This window comes from Drosophila pseudoobscura, chromosome 2 (assembly GCF_009870125.1).
Source record: "Drosophila pseudoobscura strain MV-25-SWS-2005 chromosome 2, UCI_Dpse_MV25, whole genome shotgun sequence".
Classification (NCBI taxonomy): Eukaryota; Metazoa; Arthropoda; class Insecta; order Diptera; family Drosophilidae; genus Drosophila; species Drosophila pseudoobscura.
In genome coordinates, this window is record NC_046679.1 from 19,315,038 (window position 1) to 19,328,067 (window position 13,030).

At 44.7% G+C, this 13,030-nt stretch overlaps 1 protein-coding gene across 1 annotated transcript in view; it reads left to right on the forward strand.

Moving 5' to 3' along the window:
• The first annotated feature begins 477 nt into the window (after positions 1-477).
• nAChRalpha1 (nicotinic acetylcholine receptor alpha1) overlaps positions 478-13,030 on the forward strand; it is a 54,569-nt gene continuing 42,016 nt past the window's right edge. The window contains exon 1 of the mRNA XM_002137592.3: positions 478-952. The gene's annotated coding sequence lies outside the window, so the exon portion shown is untranslated. The remainder of the gene's footprint in view (positions 953-13,030) is intronic.

The following is a 13,030-nucleotide window of genomic DNA, read 5'->3' on the forward strand; positions in this document are numbered from 1 at the left end:
TTTCATTTCGTGTAGCATACATTTTGGCTGCCCTGCTATGCCCTGCCATGCCCTGTCCAATCGTCTTCCGTCTTCATGGCTAATTGAATGTGCTGGTTTCATTAATTTTTTACCCATTTCTCTTTTGATGCAGCCATGCCAACATTCAAGACTGCTAACTGGAATTGTTTCAAACGAAAAACAAGAACAACAAAATAACATAGTGCTGCCAGCAACAAAACAAAAACGCAAAAACGTAATCAGGAATTTAAACAAGCCCACGGGAACAACCCAAGAACAGAAAGCAACCGACATCATGTTCATGGAATTGTCTTTGGTAACGAGCAACTGACGCAGCAACAGCTAGAGGCATGTGGCAACAGCAGCTACAGCAGCAGCAGCAACATTGAGCGGCAGCAGCAGCAGCAGCAGCAGCAGCAGCAGCAACACTCAGCCGGTAGCAGGAGCAACCAGAGCCCAGAGTAGATACAAGTGAGCAGGTGGCGTGCTGCTATACAGCAGCACCATTGCTGCCATTAAAATAGACGCCGCAGCGCAACAGCAACGCTGCCGTCGTCACAATCAACGCCAGCGCCAGCACCATCCACACCATCGCCATCGCAGACGACGACGGCGCAGCAGCAGCAGCAGCAACAGCAACAACAGTCACAGCGGAGGCGGCGGCAGCGGAAAGAGCAACGGCAACGGCAGCGGCTATAGCAGCAATCAAAGCGGTGGCAACAGCAACACCAGCAGCCTGTTGGCCGTAGTGGGTGTGGCAAGCAGCTGCCCCTTGCTCGCCACTCAGCAGCTCATCGACGACAGTGGCGGCGGCGGCGACGACGAGGGCGGCGCACCGACAGCGCGGCTGCAACATTGCGGCGACGAGCAGCAGCAACAACCAGGTCGACGGCGACGCCGGCACCACAACGGCCTGTCATTTGTAGGCAATGCAACGCTCTCAGCAGCAACGGTGAGTAGAAAACAAAGCTCGCTATAATTTTTTATAATTTTCGGAAGCAGTCCCTCAGCGACTTTCCTATGAAATGTACCCACTATATAGCTCCCCACAACATACTCAATTATACCATCTTTACAAGTCACTTCCCAAAACGTGATCTCTCGCTTCAATCTAACACCAGCCCGGGGGCAACTGCAAAATCTGTGCTCTCGGGCTGTGGGGCTGTGCGGCTGTCGGGCTGTCGCTCTGTCTGCCCATTAGCTGTCAGGTTAATGCACCCAAAATGTTAATAAAACAGTCGTACAGCCGCCCGGCATACATATGAATTTATGATAAGCACACGCAGGGGGCATGCAAGGGCCTGTGAGGATGGGGAATGTGGGGGCAAGAACAGGCACTTTAAAGTTGCGACAGCGTGACGTGTGCCAACTTTCAGCGCGCACCAGCACCCGCACCCGCACCCGCACTCTCTTGCCTTGGGTTTGTGCTAATGAATTCCCCAGCACACCCGCACGCGCCCAGGCACAGGCACACCACACACTCACAAATTCTCACAGAGTTTCCCAATGTATCTGTGTGCTTGCCACCGACAGTCGTATAATTTCTAATGCGATGCTTTTATGATCGCCATACACAAATACACTCGGAAAAAGCACCCACGGGTGCTGGCTGCGGCAGCCACGCACGTGGTTCAGTCTACTGCTGCTAGTGCCCCTATATGTGTCTGTATGTATTTGTGTATCTGTATCTGTAGCTGTAGCTGTGGTTTGTTGGAAATTAAAATGCATAAAAGGATAATAGCAGTGCTGTTGTCGCTGACAAACCACAGGCCCAAAAACGGAGCTGGAGCGCAGCTCTTGCCTTTGACTGTCAGCATTGTCATTGTAGAGACTGCAACTAAAAACGACAGCCACGGCAGTGAACGAAAGCCCCTGACAAATTGTACTGCAGGGAAAATTGTGATTTTCGCGTTCATCAACAGCAGCAGCAGCAACAACAAAAGCAACAATAGTCCAAAGTGCACGTGTTGCTGCGCGGGACGGGCTGAGACGAAAGCCACGTCTGGTTTAATTTTAGCACCGGGGCCGGGGCCGGGGCCAGACTCAGAGCTAGAGCCAGAGACGGAGTCGGGTCCCTGAGCAGAGCCGTGCGCCCACCTACACCTTGACACTACGGAAAACGGCTCGTATACGTAATATACATTGCATACTATTAGGCGCTCATAAAAATGTAACGTCACATAAAAATAGATGCCAAACTCACGTCGCTGTTGTTGCTAGAGGAGCTGTAGCTGTAGCTGTAGCTGGTGCTGCTGTTGCTGTTGCTCTTGCGGCTTAGTAAAAAATAAACCATGCATAATATCCCCCCAACGTTGTCGTCGTCGTTGACATCGCCATCATCAGCATTTGAGATATAAATTTTTATATGATTTGAGGGACGACCCGTGCCATAATTATGTTTGACAACGGATGTACTTCTATGTGTGTGTGTGTGTGTGCGTCATAGAAAAATATTCAACTTTTTTATGGGCGAACTCCAAGTTTTGTGAGTTTTTGTGTAGTTCAAACCTTCAGATTGTAGTCCTATCTGCCTCTGTGATTGCGTCTCACTCGAGGCAGATTTGGGGCCGCCCGGGGTCCAGGAACACAGCGATTATTATTGCCAATCAAGTGGAGTGCCATGCCACTGCCTCTGGCTAGTTTGATCTCTGATTGCAGTCAGCATGTCAAGAGAGAGAGAGAGTCAAGAAATTGCTTCGACGAGTTGCCAAAGGCGTCTCCACTGACATCGGGAGCCAGTTCAATGTATAAATAGAACTAGAATCAAACGATAGAAATGTTGGCATCGATAAAAGAGAGATGATTTCGGGTTAAATATTTTCACGTTTGCGTCGCTTCCCTTTTCATCAGTATTCATTCCCCCAAATTCGAATTATACGCCCCACCCAGTCACAATACAATCTTCTATCGTATCTTCTATCTCCCTCTTCTCTGATATCTTTCATCTCTTATGCAATGTACTCGTAATTCATAAGCCACTTCGATGCTCTGAGAGTTCATACACAGAGTAGCAGAATTTCCGAGTAATATGCTTTCGATAACATTTTCCTCGTATGACAAATTTTTGTCGTAGCTGAGGGGGAAAAAAAACACAGAAAAGAGACAAAAATATTTGAGTGAAACAGGAAAAGTTTGCCACCAACAGGAGGAAGAGTAAAATTGGGAGGAAGGTCTGGGACAAAGTGTTAAATGTTGACATGTCATGACATTCCAACGAGCGGCAAGCGGGCAAGCAGATGGGCCTTAGCCTTAGCCTTAGACCGGCAGGCCATCATGTCTAACGAACGCAGGAAGTTCGCTGAGCAGAAAATGATGAAGAAGAGCAAGATTGGTCAACAACTGTCGAGAGAGAAAGAGAGACAGAGAGAGAGAGAGAGAGAGGGAAAAGCGCTGGGACGAGCGGCTTACATACTGACAGCTGACAGGCAAACCAATGAACTACATTATGACATGGCAACCATTCCACTCCGGTTCTCTTTCCTTCCTTTCCAACGCTTCGGCTCGTCTTGAAATAACATTTGCTATGTGCCAGACCCTGTCCGTATCTGTGTGTTTGTGTGTGTGTGTGTGCAGAACATCAACTAATATTGTCAACGCAACATTCGACTTGTTATCCCTTCCGCTTGCCTGGCCTGGTGCCTCGTCTTCATCTGGATTCGGTTCCCAGCATCTCTGCTTAATTTCGTTTTGAACTCCTCGGCCGCCATTTTGTCCTCTCTGTCTGTCTCCCTATATACGGCTGCTTCCCTTTCAATTCGCCGTCTCTGTCAGTTATTTGCAGAAATTTATTGAAATTGTTTGTCAAATTCCGTTTACTTGTTTTTCGCATTTTGCCAAAAAATTCTCTTTTTGCTCGCACCAAATGATGACAAGGACAACCAGACTTCCGTCGATGTCCTGTCCTCTTGCGCCATTTTCTTTTCTGTTCTCTTTTTGTTTTTTTTTTGCTTGGCAGTTAATCTAAGAACTTGAACTCTCTGGGAACTGGCTGTCGGGGCTATATGGCCGTTTCGTGCCATATCAACTACAAGTTTTGTCCTTACTGCGACCCCTCGCTTGCCCCCACAGTAAACTCATCTCCGCCCTTTTCTTTTATAAGTTGGCGCTATAAAATGTTGCGCCATTTCCCATATGCATGATGTGCGTCTCGAAAATCCTCTCTGACGTTTTTCCTCTTCCTTCAGTTCGTTTTTTGCATGCAATTTTCGCATATCGCTGAACACTTTGGCCAGAACTAGCTTACTTTTTACCCTTCTTCTCGCTTCATTTGTGAAGCGAAATATTATATATTCTACATATATTTAGGGAGCGATTCATGATTTTATTGATGTTGCCTGAATTTGAATGACATTGTAAAATTATACGCAAATACTCAGATGTACGAGTATGTAGATGTATGCAGCCAACAAAAGGACATCCATACAGCTTTCCGTCTCTCCGAATATTGAGAAACTTGTGGAAAAAACAATAACAAAACTAAAAAAAACTGAAAAATGGCGAAAGAAATGTATTGTGAAAACTTTTATGTGTATATCTATTAAAACTTAGACGAGTATGGGTATGTGTGTCATATTGGACAACAGTCACATTCAAAGCACATCCATATATATTTCCATGCTTAAACCAAAATAAAACTACCATCGGGTCGACCGTCTCTAAGTGGAACTTTTGTGGGTGGCTGCTCCACCCGTTGGCTCGATATTTATGATTCCCATGTATTCGTATTATGCAAGCGACAGCCATCCGAAGAAGAGCTCTTTTAATGATCAGTATGACCCAGTATGGGACATTAAGGAACTCAATGTGAAGTGCTTCAATATATAATAAATAAGATTATCTAAAGATATAAAGAATATTTATTTTAATTTATGATTGAAGACATTGAAAAACGGCCGAGTAAAAAGAAAAACAGCCGTATTTAAATTAAATATTCGGTTTTTAAATACAAAAAGTGTGATTCAATAGAATTCAGTTTTATTTAAATTGTAGATGTATTAAAAAAGTGTTCTTAGGGCCGTATAAATCTATTTAATCTAAATAGAATGCACTTTAAAATAAATATATGATATTAAATATGTAGGAAATATATTTGTATATTTAAAATATGCATTTTATTTAAAACAAAAATTTGCACATTACTTTCAAAATTTAGGTAAAGACACTTCAATCTATGACAAGAGTAAAATAGTAAATAGTTTAATATAAATTTTTATTTTATTACATTTCGAGAGAACCTATGACGCACGTACATATATGAGAATTGTTAATAGAACTAACTAACTAGACCTAATTCAAATCTTTATGGAATTTATAAAAGTAAATCCACCTAAAAATAATATTGCAAATTCATCAACAAATCGAATTTTGTAAATTCAGCAATGCCATTCCATTGACAATAAGCTTATAGCCAGAACCATGCTCCAAACAGAACTTCTATGCATGGACAACTATTGAGTGCATCCTCTTTGTTCATTATCTCATCCTATGCCAGGTTTTCGTCACTTAAGAGATTTCCTTGTTTCCAATCTTCCTGAAGCAGAGGAATTAAGTGGCATCAGGGCCAAATTATACCAAAGTGTGTGGAAGTGTGTGTCAGGTTTTTTAGTCCGTCAGCCCAATCTCGGGAAACGCTTTTTTGTCAAGTTAAGCAAGTCATGGATGGGAGGAAGGGGAGTAGGAAGGAGCGAAAATTGCACGATAACACTAGAGGCAGCTCTCAGACACACATCCAAATATAGGCTATGGCCATAATAGGCTCAAGACGCTTTTATTCAACACTTTTCAGGCAGCCAAAATGGCGCCAGCCTGAATACAGAATACACACACAGAAAACAAAAAAATGGAGCCGAATGAATGGGGCAAAGGAGCAGGGCCAAAAAGAAGTACTCGTAATAGGCACACGCACCAAAGACAAAGGCTAAGGAAGGACCAGGACCAGCATCACGAAAAAAGGAGCCAAAACCTCTTTCAAATTTCCATTGGATTTTTCTTTGTTTTTTTTCTTTTTTGGGTTTTTCTTGTGTTTCCCCTGCCGCTGTTGCCGGACAAAAGGCCGCTACGAGTATTCATTTACACGAGATATTTTTTTGGGAGAGACGACGGTGAAACTGAATACGAAATCCCTGAAATCCCAGAAACAAGTGAAAAAAGTATTGTGTGCCAAAAATAAAAATGTCAATTTGCCAAATGTCGGCAAAACGGAAGTTTATATTCTCTGCTTCTTTGGTACGTTTTTGGCCATCATTTTGTGTTGCTTGTTGTTGTTGTTGGTATTGTTTGGGTTTTGGGTGCAGGTAGAACGCGGAAAACTTCAAAGCTAGAGTCAGGTGCGGTGTCAAAGTTGCCACACCAACCACCACCAGCAGTGCAAAGTAATTTCCGAAATATTGTACTCAGAGACACTCATACTCACTCGCATTCATCCGCATCCGCACCCGCACCCGCTCTCGCTCACCCACACACACAGCCGCAACGAGTTATATAGATATACAAAAGCCAACCCCCAAATCCAAAAAGAAAACCACTTTAATTTCCTCGGGCTCCGGGTCGGCCAACAGCAACAGCAACAGCAACGCCAACAAGAACGACAAGAAAATGGACGGGAACCCTCGTTATATGTAAAATATATCTTTCGCCCCAGTCACAGTCACAGTCACAGCAGCAGCACCAGCCATACTAGAAGCAGAGTCACAGTCATTCAAATGATTTTGGCTAGGATATTTGACTGAGAAACCTTTAGATATCTGTCCATTTCCATTTCCATTTGCCAATTGCCATGAATCTCCACCTTAAGCCTTTAGTTTAAAGTGTATTTAATTTAAATGACTCGAAGGGTAGCAATTTGCTCACTAGGGGAGAATGGGAACGGAGCATGGACCACGGAGCATTGCGACAGTGAAGGGGAAAATTTTATGTAATGAGTTGAGCTCGTTTTGAGGGTTGGGAATCGCCACACAGCCCACCTATTCGTGGGCGGTAGGGGAAAAGTTTCCATCGGCAAATGAAGACCAACAAGTTTAGTGGTGGAAGCCAAGCTGCCAAATTGTGAGGCAAAAATGTTCCCAAAGACCGTTCGCAAGGAAAGTTTTCACAAAAACGGTTAAAGCTTAACTGCCTCTTGGCTTACTCGGTGCCCAAGACAAAGACTTGCCGCTGACGTATCGGGGAAAATGGTCGCCTAAAAGGTAAATTTATAAACTAAATGGTTGGAAAACTCTCGTCGGATCGGCCCCATTTAAAATCCAACCTTCCCTTCGCGAGCTCCTCTCCTCCCTTAAGCTGCCGCTCCAGTTGGATTCACTGGCCAATTTCGCTGAATTCACTTTGGGGCTGGCTGATTTCAGTTCGTTGACTGGAAGCAGTGCAATTCGCGCGTGCAACGTAATAAACTGTCTTGCCTCCACAGCGAGAAGGAGGGAGCGAGGAAAGGAGAGGTTGTGGATGGGGGTGTAACCGCAGTCAGCATCACAGCCTCATGCCCGTGCCCATGCCCACAGGCGAGTCAGCAACTGGGATCTAGGATCTGGAAACTGGAAACTGTGGGATCTGGGCCTGGCTGGCTGCGTTTAAAAACTTACTTCCTTCCGGCTTGTTAGGCGGCAGAAATTGCCGAAGCACAGGGAGCGGAAAAAAGAAGAAAATGCCAAATGCAGTGATACAAATGCGATTTTCTGGCAGCGGTAAAGGCAGGAAGAGGTGTGTATTATACACACACACACACACACACATACACAGAGGGATATAGAATGGGACACACAAAGTGGCAGGCAGAGATTTAAGGCTTTGGTTGCTGACACTTTTTCAAGTTGATGGCGCCTCCACATACAAACACGGATACAGACGTTACACTCTATTTGGCAACGGCGCCAGAGTCAGGCCAGGCCACGCACTGTATGGGTACGGTATGCCGTACCCAACTCAAAATGCCGTGCCGGAAATTATTGAACGCACACACACACAGGCACAGTGAAGCTTACAAGAGAACAGAGCGGGGATTCACACATATTTAAAATGCAAAAAGTCAACGACTGCGCAGGAAAAAGCCACTGAAGCTCTGCCTGAGCATTATAATGCGAGAAATATATTCATACGATTACAATAAGAATCGAATAATGTGGAGGAGAGAGCCAGAGCAACCACAATCCATGTGTGTGCGCTGCGTGGTGTGTGGCGCATGTAACGAGTCGATGTCGATGCCTCTGATTCCGATGCTGCTGCTCCACAAGGGGGTTAACCAGACGGAAGTTGGCTTTGCCAAAAGAACTGGCAACTGTCGTTGGTTGAAGTACCGGAGGGCGCGAAATCAATGCGAATGAAAGTCAATTGAATATGCTGGAATGGATGCTGGAACTGGATGTACACCAAGATACCAGTATGATATGATATGCCTTTGATTTATGGTTATTTTCTCCTATAGTTGATCAGTAGATCTCCATCATCGATGGATTGTACTTGCGTACGGTTCATGTGAAATCAGTCAGGTGGTTAAAGATCTGCGACTCCATTGACCTTAAATCCAGAGTACACTGTGGTGCTATCGCAAGACCATAAATAACACTTGGAACAATGGTAAATTGTTCGCCTGCCCTTTGCCGTGTTTGCGTTACGCATACGCCATGTGGAGCGGCGGTGCGGAGCGGTCTGGCATCGATTTGCTGCCACATTTCGATTGCTGTTTTTTTCTTTTTTTTTTTTGCCGTGGTTCTTTCTGGTTTTTTCCCTTTTCTCGCAGATGGGCCATAACGAAATATTTATGCGACGTCATTGGGGCATCATTTAAGTCGCTTACATATCTGGCCGTATATGTGGCGCCCCAAATCTCTGCCCATCTGTTCTGGGCTTAGGGCCAGCCTTAATTTGAATTTAATTGAAGGCCCGCTTGAATGCGGTGGGGTGGGGTTGGCTATTGCCGTTGCCGTGGCCGTTGCCATTGCCATAGTGGCGGCCATTGCAACTGGCACATCCAATTAATGGTGGCCGAAACTAGCGCTGAATGTGTGTCGAGTGCTCGTAGAGAGAATGTTAAATAAAATATGGAGAGAGCCGAGAGCAACAGAGTCGAGACTCTCGGGCCCAGTCCGTTGCTTTTTTTCGCTCTAGCTTGTTTGTTTGCCGCTTGTTCGGCTTTCGTTTACTTTTTCTCCTCTTTTTTCCGCTTTTCCTCTTATTTTTCCTCCCTTTTTCCCTGTACATAAAGTGGTTGAAAAAAATGCGTGTGTGTGCCACTTAAGTTTACATTTTCATTTGCTTGCCCCAATGACTTTTGCCGTTTACAATCATTTTTTCCGTTCTCCCTCTCTTCCGTGCCCCTATGGAAATTGCACATTAAATTAATTTTCAGCTTGTTTGAAGTTTTGACCCAGCCAAGCCAAAAGTAGAGAAAGCAGCAGTAAAAGCAGCAAATAGAACATAAAATCTTGTAGTTTATGCCAACATTCCAACATCCCCAGCACCCAGCACCCTGCACCCTGCTCCATGATCCCTGCTCCCTGCTGCATATGTGTGTGTTGCGTGTGTGTGCGGACTTGTGGCGAGTGTGGCAAATTCGACGGAAGCCAAGTTGCTCGGCACTCACGGCTATTAGCTTTGGTTTTTTAGTGCGTTTGCCTCCAAAAATGAAAAGGCAGACGCTGCAGCGCGCTGGCTGCGAAATAGTAAAATGTCAGCGTAAAAGTGTAATTTATGTGCATGTGTGAGTGACTGGAAAAAGGGGCTCTGACTCTTCCGGTTTCCCTTTTTATTCCCATTTTACTCCAATGTTGCCTTTAGGATCGGCTCGGTTCGGTTAGGTTCAATTCAACGCGGTTTGTTTCCCAACCAGAACCACGAGGCATACATCAATCAATTCATTGACTTTGCTCTAAGGATAAAACCCATCTTTTGGCCTAAGCAACGGCAACAACAAGAATGCGAAATTTTTCATAGCAGGGGGTAATAAAACTTTTGCGCCAGCCTAGTCCCAACTTGATATATTGAATGCAGCAGCAGCAGCAGTACAGCACCTTTCTGCCAGCCATCGATATGTGTGTACATTTGTAGTTTTATGTGTCTGACAGTACGAACAGGAGTTGGCTCCATATGTATGTGTGATGTCTGTGTGTGTGTGTGTGCGGGGCTGTAATTCATGGGCTGCCATCAAAGTAATCCCTCCGGCATAATATCAGTCAAGGGCAGAATAAAACACGACAGCCAAAGCCAGTAAAGCGAAACGAAAGGGGAAAGAGTTTTTGCTCTAAAGAAAGTTTTGCAAACTTTCTAAAAGTACGACAGCAGGGGAAATTTCATCTCAGAAATCATGTTAATTATTGGTTCAAGTTCCCCGTATTTATTTTTCGAAAGCCCCCACGAAATATGATTATATTTTTCAGTTTACCCAAGCGTGTATGAAATATGTATGTAAGTTTGTTGTATAATACTTTATTGCTTCTATGTCGATGGGAAAACTATTAATAAGATGGAAGAGAACGAACGGGGAAAACATGATGCCAGCGAGGCCTAAGTGGTGTCCTGACCCACGACCAGGATCCAGAGCAGGACATGTTCACGCCCCACTTGTTAAGCAAAAGCAAAAACCAGCACATCACCAAAGGAGCAGAAGGAGGAGGGCTCTGGCCACGTTTTTCTTGTGCAAACAACAGAAACGAACGTTCGCATAAATTTTTCGTTTTGGGGCCACATAAAAATTTATATAATTGAGCCGCGGCAGGCGCCTAAATGAGAAAGGAGAATAAAAGGATGCCAGGACACGCAGCGTGGATGGGCCTGCCTCAAAAGAAAGCCCAGTTCATCTTGCCCCACACGAAAGGCACAGGCCCAGAGTGAGGGAGAGAGAGAGAGCAGAAGTGAAGCAGAGTGAAAGGAAAGTTTAAAGCAAATCAAAAACTTGACGATAAGCACGAGTTCAGCTAACAGTCACTCTGATTGGTATTTTTTTTTCTCATCTTCTAGCCCTTCCTCTTCTGTTCATCCCCAACGTTTCATCATCGTTTCTTTTTTCGGATACACCATAAAATATTTTACATTTTGCTCTGCACAAAAACCGTCAGAAATGTTTTGCTGTGTGCTGGAAATATGTGGGAAAGTATAAAATGTGTAGCATACTTTTCGGTGCGCTGCCAACCACTTCACTCCATTGTTCTGTTGATGTGCGTGCGTGTATGTGGCAGAGGGAGAGGGAAACGAGAGGGAAACAAAACTAAGCTCTGGCAGAATCCACCTGAAGCTAGGACCTGGGCCTGGTACGGGCGTGTCCTGGAGAGCGTGGTAAACACGTAATTAAGCTGAAAATGTCTCAAGGATTAGACATTTTGGCTGCCTTTTGCGCTGTCATCGGGTAACCGACACCCCAAAAACCGCCATTGCCACGCCCTGGCGCACTTTCGTGACGCAGGCATTGGCAACAGCTGTCGCCTGCTTATTATGTTTATTATAAATAATTTTGCAGCTGCTCACTGCTCACTGCTCACTGCCTTTAACCTAACGATATTGCATATGTTTTTGAATCATCTTTTGTTAGGCAATTTCCCCGCTGCATCCGCATCCAGGTAAATGTTGAATGGGATTTCGTGCACAGATATTCACGAAAGGTAATGGGCCAAAGCCCACTAAAACCTGCAAAGGTGTGGGGGTGCATGGGAGTAGTTGCCACAGCCAGGCAGTAAATAAATACTTGAGCAATGACATGTCAACGTTAATAAATGATTAACTTGTCATTTGAAGCAGCATGGAATGAATGGCAGTGGAGTGGAGTCGGATACTGTGGTGGGGTCTGTCCTGGGGGCCAAGTGTGTGTAATATTTGACTCCCTATATGACTCTCTCTCCGTCCCTCTGTCTGAGCTTGTGTGTGTATAGTTGTTTGCTTGAATGTGTTGAGCGTTGTCTATGCCTGTCTTAGATTTCGTTTATGTGCGTACTTAAGTTGTCAGTTTGCATATTAGATACGAGTATCTGCAAATAGCTTCACTTGCTTGCATGTCCCACCTACCATGCCCTGCCATGCCCTGCCCTGCCCTGCTCGTCCCCTGTCCAACTCAATCAATGTTATGTCACATACGGCTCCCAGTGCTGGGGGCAACCGGAAAGTGTGGTCTCAAGGAAATAAAGTTTCCTCTGTCCTTGTGTGCGTGCGTGTACGTGTGCGACTGGACGCATAAATCTTATAAGCTGCTCTCTGTGTAAAAATAAAGACAGACATACTATTTATGATGGCACGCAACTACTACAATACTAACCAGGAAAGGCAGCAAAAAATGAGCAATATCAAATGGAAGCAAGAAAACACATAATCATAAAGAATCAAATATTATTTTCAAAACCGAATGGTAGTAGTGCTGGGCTGGGGACCAACCAGGCCGAGAGACGGCTGAAGCTTGGTCTCCACCGTTTAAGCGTATCAGATCAGGCTCAGCATATTCCCCTTGTCCTGAACCCAATTTATTTCCATGAAAATGAAATTTAAACTTGAATTTGCACTGCAATCAAAAAAGCTACAATATCCATGGCCATTTGGGGGTATATTAATGTCGCAATTTAATGGTCACAAAACACACAATCTGTTCTTCTTTTTGTCGGACAGATGGGCGCGCCTTTTCATCCCACTTCTGGGACGCCACAACAATAACATTCCGGACTAATTTTAATGAAACAAAAAATACATGTAATAAAATATAAATAAAAGTATAAATACGCAAACACAAAAGAAGAAACAAAGGGCGGAAACCTTCTGGTTATTCCATTAATTAATGTTATGATTATTATCTGGTTTTCTGGAGTAACGCAGAAGCACTCTGATGTGGCCTCTGTTGCACGTGCCACTCGATGTTACCCCTGCCCCTGGCCCTGGCCCTGGCCCTCTCCCCGTCCTTGTTCGCTCGTTCGTTCGTTCACCCAGCCAGGTAAACTTTCATAATTAGTTTTATTGCTCTTGGAACAGCTCCTGCCTTTCGACGGATACATGCATAAATCTCCAGCACTTGCACACAAACAAATCACGCTATGATGGGGCAAATGAATGAATGACTCCCCTTGTA